The 8,216-nt window shown below is 39.9% G+C and overlaps 1 long non-coding RNA gene across 7 annotated transcripts; it reads left to right on the top strand.

The window, feature by feature from the left end:
* The first annotated feature begins 1,974 nt into the window (after positions 1-1,974).
* LOC145439423 (uncharacterized) lies at positions 1,975-7,158 on the top strand. 7 transcript variants are annotated; one of them, XR_013915198.1, is made up of 8 exons: positions 1,979-3,631; positions 3,690-3,878; positions 5,733-5,836; positions 6,066-6,210; positions 6,453-6,521; positions 6,592-6,729; positions 6,792-6,827; positions 6,888-7,158. It is a non-coding gene; the product is annotated as an uncharacterized LOC145439423 (long non-coding RNA). The 7 variants fall into 7 exon arrangements; XR_013915200.1 differs by having other exon boundaries at positions 3,704-3,878; XR_013915204.1 differs by having other exon boundaries at positions 1,975-3,631; positions 6,592-6,827; positions 6,888-7,000.
* Positions 7,159-8,216: the final 1,058 nt, after the last annotated feature.

Raw genomic sequence — 8,216 nt, forward strand, 5'->3', positions numbered from 1 at the left:
AGTTAACTGCTCCGGAATACCAAAAACTTCAATATATATACAATATACATATCTGTTTAATTGTTTAATTGCCCATAGGCGGCTGAATGGCTGGCGCCGAAAGTTCCTGTACTGGTGATCTGAACTCCACAGGACAAATGCCATCCCGCATGGAAAATTATTTGCCAGTAAAGTAATACCAATTTGAAATTGTGTGTGCCTTTTAGTTTGGGCGATTTCCATATCTTTTGACATAGCAGATACAGGAGGTCCCGAAATAGCATATGTAACGAAGTCAATATACCTATGGGTCCGCCGAAGATGTTTAATTCTTATTAAGGGGTCCTACCTTTTCAACACACCTCACTCAGCTATACCGTTAAATCTGATTACGTGAGCAGGGACGGGATAAAAATTGATAGCAAAATATATGCGATTCCCGATCATATTGACCGATTCAAACATGATATATATTATTTTTTTTCGCGCTTCGCACGTTTAGTCAAAATTAGGTGACGCACTAAACAATAGACCCAATGTAGCTGATAAGTAGCGGGAAAAAGCATACTGTCTTGGTGGGGAATGAAGGCCCGGAATAAATCTGAAGTGGGGAATGAAGGCAAAAAGGTTGGGAACCACTGGTCTATAATACCGAAAGATTTGATTCTTATAGTCTGCTACGTTTGGTCGACTCCAATATATCTTGACTATATAGCAGACGCGACTTGAAAATTGGGAAGATGTGATAATTATGAATGGCTTGCCCTAAATTTTCGAAGACGCCACATCTCCTAGTTCGACCGGTATATCTGACCACGGGGCTGAGAGAGGATAAAAAATGAATAGTAATATATGGAATTTCCAATATTAGCCTAGACGAAATTCAGTCATGATCTTGAAATATCTTTCGCACTTGGCACGACTTGAAAGCGAATCCACAGCGAATCCTGATCGCATCACAACGTGCCATCCAGTTGTGGCTAAAATTTCGGTCGCTAAAGGGGAGACAAGGGGAATTCGCTCTCCAGAAATTTGACTGGTCATCTGTAGATGCCCGAGACTAACGTTTCGGGTACAAAGTGCTGTTTTGGTCCTGGTTCTTGCTGCAATCCACGCTAGCATAGTGTATATAAGCGGCTAGCTCTGGTGGCAGATCCAAATGTTTGGTAAAGAATTGCGAAATACCGATTGGTGCCCGTTTCAAGTAGGGCCATATGAGAATGAAATAAATAAAATTAAAAGTGAACTTAAAATTCGGCCTAAATGCAGATATTGTGAACTGCCGTTACGAGGAACGGCAAATAACGACTCGGTTATGATCTATATCAGCAGCGATTGATATTTAATTCTTCGATGCGGAAATTGTCATGTTCAATTTGACGAGTAGCCTACAAAATATCAAATCTTTGTCCGGTGTAGGTAAATAGGCCTAGGCTACTGCTCGTTAAGCAGCAACAGTCAAACTGGCGGAATAAAATTTATATTTTCGTAATCAGTGCAGAGTCAGCTTTCGATTGATACCCGTTTTACCAAATTTAATGCTCGGCAAGCCGGTCAAAAATGACCGTCAAATTGCGTGTAGCCAAATGGAAATTGTGACGTGATACCAGTGGCGGCTCGTCCTATAGGGCAGCTGGGGCATAGCCCCACCTAAAATTCTGTTCAATAACAATTCTTTACCATTTATAGATGCACAGCAATCGATATATACTGAAATCCCAGCGAAAATCGCATTCTTCTTATTATTTCGCTTGTAATGCCCATATATAGCAAAGTCTCTGAGAAAAGCGACTTCTCTTCTGTGTTTTCGCTTTGCGAATGCCAAGCCGGGGCATGCCCCGGTAGCGCTCATAACAAGCTTTCACTGTCTATTCTCTCAAAGCCGCGCACAATAAAGAAACGGTGATTTACTCTCTCCTATTCATAAAATTGCCGAGCAACCGGGCAACACAATAAGGTGTGATGTAACAATCGTATCTATATCTGAACTCGGTTACCGTCATATGCGTTTAGTCGACCTTTGCTGGTATAGGTCGATTTTGATGGTGTTTCACACCATGATAATTCTTGAAACTTCGTATGTCATGTCGTGATGGTGGTAGTTAACACTGCCCCAAGTTTCAGGGTTTTCTACCTAAAGTTTAGGGTAGTAATTCCGTTTCCGAAGTTGAGTGTGTGCTGATCCGTTATGTATCGCAAACAGATTTTACTCAAAAGCCGGTATTGGCATCCATTGATTTTGACGATGTTCCATACCGAGATCGGTCATGACATTTGGCACGGTAAGTCTTAATGTTAGTATCGAACACTGTACCAAGTTTTAAGTTTGTCACTGAACTATGTTGGTGGTAATTTCTTTTCCTAAGTCGAGTGAGAACTGACCCGCCATTTATCGCAAACAGATCTTACGCAAAGCCGGTATTGGTCTCTATTGATTTTAACGATGCTCCTTACCTAGATCCGTCATGAGCTTTTGCACGGTATGTCTTGATTTTAGTATCGAACGCTGTGCCAAGTCTCAAGGTTGACACTCAATGATTATGGCAGTAATTTTGTTATCGAGGTCGAGTATGGTATAGATGTGCGCTGATCTGACACTTTAGCCTACCTAACGCATTGCGGATTTCACGCAAAAGCCGGTGTATCTGTGCTAACGTTAACTGTGTTCCATACTGAGAGGTGATGAGATGATGATATCATGAAACAGTTTACTAACATTCTCGGTTTGCATTCAAATATTTACTTTTACTTAATATTCTCCAATGTCAATTTCATCCCTGTCAAGCGCGATAGCTGGCGACTAACAGCTGATCCCTATAGATCAGCCTATTCCCCAGTAAATTTTACGCAAAATTCGGTGTTGGTCTGTTCGTATTAATTTTGACAGTGTATCATACCGAAAAGTGTCATGAGGCTACTTCTCGATGATGTCATGTAACAGTGTACTAAGTTTACGGCTTTCATCCACGTATTTATTCGGTAATATATTTTCCATAGGCGATTTCGCAGCAGACATATATACAGTAAGTCGTATGTGTCGTGTTACAGTTTCCAGTTTCAAGGCCAAAATCTCCTATGCTGTACCGAGACCGAATTTCCGAGTTCTTCAGAATGATGTCTTGGGCTCTTTTCATACCGGATTTACGAAACTCTTTCGGGAACACGTTCCGAAACAGGCGATGTTCACATAGAGAAAAAATTACCGAAACAGTTCCGGGAAAAGAGCGCGTTCATACCTACTTAGAGTTACCGCGAACTTATGTTCATACAGGTCGTTTTTTCGGTAAATTCGGGAGAAATTATGGCCAGTATGAACGCGATTCTCCGTAAGTGTTGATAGTTACGAAACCATGTCTGTGGGGTGTTCCAGTTGTACTAATATGCTTGTGAAAAACGATGAGGGAGAGGCATATTCGTGAGATGCGGAGAAGTTGGCTCCAACTTTTAGCTATGGGATGTTGCGGATATGCCTTCTCGATGTGTATGGGGCTCTATGCATACTCAATATATCAGTATATAAGTAATAGAGCCCGAGCATGTTTCTGGCTTGTATATTATCAACCGAAGCTGAGAGCAGAAACTGAAAGCCAGCAAAGAGGATAATAGAGTCCTGGAATGAAAGAAACCACCGATCACATCTCCGTACGACAAAGTCAGTTTATCTTTGTGATTGTTCCTATAATGGTTTGGGTAAATCTAATCTTATGTAGCCTACACTGTACAGAGAAACCAGGGAATTCGAGAAATCCGTGAGAGAAACATTTGGTATACTCTGCGACGAGCTTCGAGACCATAACGAAAAGCAGCCAGCAAATTATACGAACTCAATTTCTCTTGCTTGCTGAGTAGCTGTCGCTCTTTGGAGGCTAGCCAATGAAGCCAATCGTTTATCGATCCAGGTAAACATCAGATGTATTTTAAGAAGGCAACTGCCACAAGTTGATTTTAATAAAAATAATTGCTGGTGCCTAGTAGGGCTAGCCACAATGATTCGAGTACTCTAATCTGAATCGATTATTAACTTATTGATTTGAGTCGAGTAGTAAAATACTACTTTTTGAGTACTGAAATTATACTGAAAGTTGATTTACTAACGAGAATTATACCGTAGTTTTGATACTATTTTCCACTGAGTAAGCCTTGAAACCTTGATTGGCCGTTTCGCAACATACGAGATATAGTACAAAGCTACGAACGTTGCTGGAAATAACACTTAATTTTCGAATTCATGACCATCCCATAACACTGTCAAGCAGTGCAATGAAAACGGTATGGTCGAAAAAACATTAAAGTATCTTTAATGTGACGGACAATAGGCGTTATGTTCTTTATGGTGGCATAAAAGGTAGCCTACACATTTGAATTTTGGCATGGTACATTGTGTTGTGATGTCATCATGATGATACTCGACTCGAAGCGTAATAAGTGATTCAGAATCGAATCACTCAGTTACTCAATCTTGCCCAGCCCTAGTGCACAGTAATATTTCTATATTTGTCATGGCGGAATGTCAGCCAGTTTTTGCGTAGCATACCACTACAAAAAGGTCAGACAAATTTGGTCTTGAATCATTATGTTAGAAAATGAAGTCTGAAAGACCAATTGTTCTTGCTAAGTAGGCTACTTTCTGTCTCAAAAGTAAGACCCAAATTGATGGAAAATATACTTAAACTGGAAACTGAGCAGTCAACACAATGACTTGGACTCGAGTCATAAAACCATGACTCGAACTCGACGCTCTGCTCGATGAGTTGGTAAATCGAAAATGACTCGACTTGAATCTAGTCAAAACTATTGAAGTGGTATCGACTTGTGACTTGGTTGCAACCCTGCTCACTTATTAAGACTGAAATTGCTGAAAATGAGACCAAATTTGTATATTTTTGTAGTATAGTCAGACATGTACATCAACCTACTCATTTAGTTACTAAAACTAAGTAGTTCTAGTTGTGGATTTGAAGAAGTGAATAGTTTCTGGTTCTAGTTGCGGGTATTTGAAAGTGAGTAGTTCTAGTTCTAATTGCAGATTTTGAAAAGTTGATAACTCTAGTTCAGGGCCGGCCAACCCGTGGCCCGCGAGTTAATTTCCGAATTTAGTAGTATTATCAAAAATGGATTGCACAGATTGTGAACTTGCAAAGCCAATAAAAAATTTGATTAGTCTGGCCGCAACACTTGAGATGTGATGACTGAAATATCAGTTCCGACGCATTGAGCCAGTCACATTTTGGTAGATCTTTGTACACCACAATAAAGCAGAATACTTTCTGATAGATTTATCAAAAGTAAAAATTTTCTACACGCTTAGCGCAACATCTTGTCACTCGATTTCTTGCTCTTAATATTGTTACCCCTTTGTGAAAATGAAAGAACGCCTAATCTATCAGATTGAGTCTAACTATATATATATTCGCGACCTCCCGTTTGTGCTCGCAGAAAGACCGTCGACTATGAAACCTAGGCACAAAATGATTGCCACATGTTGGACGAAGCTTTCGATATCGATATGTCCAGGTGCCGAATAGTCCAGTCCTTGCAAACTGAGCCCAGCGATATACAGCAGGCTTGCAATATAGTCAAGTGACAATATTATTAATTTATCAACTTAAAAATATTTGCGCGGCTAGTGGCCCGCAGAATAGTTCGTCAATCGAATGTGGCGATTTGGCTGAAAAGGTTGGCCACCCCTGTTCTAGTTGCTAGTTTAAAAAATTGAGTAGTTCTAAAGTTTTTTTCTTCTTGATATAATCGAGGAGAAGAATATAATCAACAAGATAGATGGTTGTCGAGGAAGGAATCAGCAATACTACCAAAGTGTTACTGAAGAATTCATGAAGAGAAGTATAGAAAGAGACTGGTTAGTCTTGTGAGCATTTTACTGTAGTGGTATTGAAACTACGACTTTTAGTAACATTTCCACTGAGATTTTGCCTCGTCACTTCAGACAGACTACCTCACCGCACCATCTTTTTATATAGATAGCTACAACTGTAATACCTCTGATAGTGTCTGTCAATTCTGTTTATGTATATTGCATAATGTGAAAAAATACCGAGATAGTGAGAAATATTGCAATATTAATTCAGGAAACAGATATCTACGAAGTGGAAAAATATGAAGAATATTTACTACAGTAAATTGAAGGTAGCGTCGAAGTCAGGAGCCGGTGCAGTGACCTGGATTTTCTACGATAAAATGCATAGTCTTTTGTCACAGAGACCACGAACCAAAGTAAACAGTTTTTATATGTTAAGCAGTAGGCCATTTGTAATCTTATCTGCAGTGATATGTGATTTGTTTCCATTTTTCATGATCATTGAACTGTTTTTATGCTGTCATACACCATGCCTATTATTGAATTCAAGGCTTTTCAAGAAGATTTGCCAATGGTGGACACCATGTGCCAGTAGTTTGGATGATACAGATTTGTCAGTGACATAAATTCTGGAACTAACTAGTTCTTGTCATTTTAGATGCAACACCGGATGAACTGCTCTCCGTCGATGATGATGATGATGCTGCTGCTGCTGCTGACTCAAATTGTATGTTATATTAGTTCATACATCATTTTACATCGTTGTATTTCATCTTTACGATTGACTATATTTCTAGTGACCAGTGAAGAGACTGCGACAACATCGAGATCGTCGCCTCAGTCAACCGCCACCCTTTTCAACGTTAGTTGTGAAACTGCAGACGAAGCAGATGAGACTGAGACTGGCATGCCTAGAACTAGGAAGCGAAGAACAGGTGCAAAGTACATGAGTACCAGTTTGGTATAGGAAATTGACAATCATAAAATAATGTTTTAGATGTGAGAAATATTCGCCAGCATAAGAGAAGAAAAGGTAATGTACAATTAATTTGGATATTTTTATGTGTATAATGGAGCACTTTTCGTTTTTCAGACGATGATGGATGGCAAAAATACATCAATGCATTCACTGAGCAGTGCGAGAAGGATCGAATTTGTAAAGAACAGCTAGTTAACAAGATGAACGAGACCTTGATGGAATCGCTCAGAATACTGATGATGAGACAAGATGTAGGAGTTGTACATACAAATAGAAGTGAAAGTCAGTCACCACCTGTGGTGGTACATGTGGAGATGGATGATTCTATCAACAATGATGAAAGTTGAATGCCAAGCTTAAGAGTCAATAAAATTCATGGAGTTCATCTCGTGGTACTATTACATTGGCTCTGCTCAAATTGTGATACTGATAAGTTTAGCAATATCCTGCACCTAGCTGCAAAGTGCCAGCTACTACTGTGTTTGCCAACTAGAATGCCTACCAACTAGACACTCCTATTTCCTGCATTACACGTTCCTCGCGAATACACATTTGTATTTAAATTATACAACTGTATTCACCCAAAATTGAATCCATATCTTATTATCGACGAAAAGACATTCGCTGAGGCTGCGTGTCAGCCAAGTGCTGAACTATTGCCTGGCGAACCCTAGCGCCATCATTATGCTGGTTTTCGCTTTGTGAAAGAGAATGTGTTGGCGGTTGAGGAAGGCAGTGGTTTTGGTCAATCTGTTGAGGTATAGCGATTGCATTTTTTTCGCACAAATTGTGCATAGCACAGCATGTTGACACAATTTCAGGTACCATGTCAATTGATGCACCAATTTTCTTTCCCAATATTCGCCACCGTGCCTTCAGCCTTCCAAAAGCATTCTCAACACATATGCGAACACTGGAATGGTACACGTTGAAAGACTCCTGATCAGGGGGCAAGCCAAAACCGATGAATGGCTTGATAAGCCATGGTAGAAGTGGGTGCCGGATCTCCGAGTATCAGTTGAGGAATTTCCACTCCATTCAACCAGATAGATGCCTAAAAAAATGATGAAAAAATTCGTTTTCACATGTTCAGTGAAATAAAGTCGCAATGTTTTCCAAACCTTTGGTAACTTGTCGTGATGCTTGAATACGCCTGATTCGGTGAAGACGGCTGCATCGTGGGTACTGCCAGGCCATTTCACATTTAGGTCTCTAAACCTTACATTTTTATGTCCTTATAGTCTATTAATATCAATTTTTGACATATTCTTCACACTTACATATACCGATCATCGACAACTGCTTGCAAAATTATTGAATCCCAGCCTTTTCGGTTTGTATAATCCTTTTTGCCCTCACATGGCGCCGTCACTGGAATGTGGGTTCCGTCAACACATCCAACAACCTATCATGAAAGATGTATAGGCATATTACTGAGCAACA

The sequence above is a fragment of the Botryllus schlosseri genome, chromosome 5, assembly GCF_051294905.1.
Source record: "Botryllus schlosseri isolate E-star chromosome 5, Bs_hap1, whole genome shotgun sequence".
In the NCBI taxonomy this organism is placed as follows: domain Eukaryota; kingdom Metazoa; phylum Chordata; class Ascidiacea; order Stolidobranchia; family Styelidae; genus Botryllus; species Botryllus schlosseri.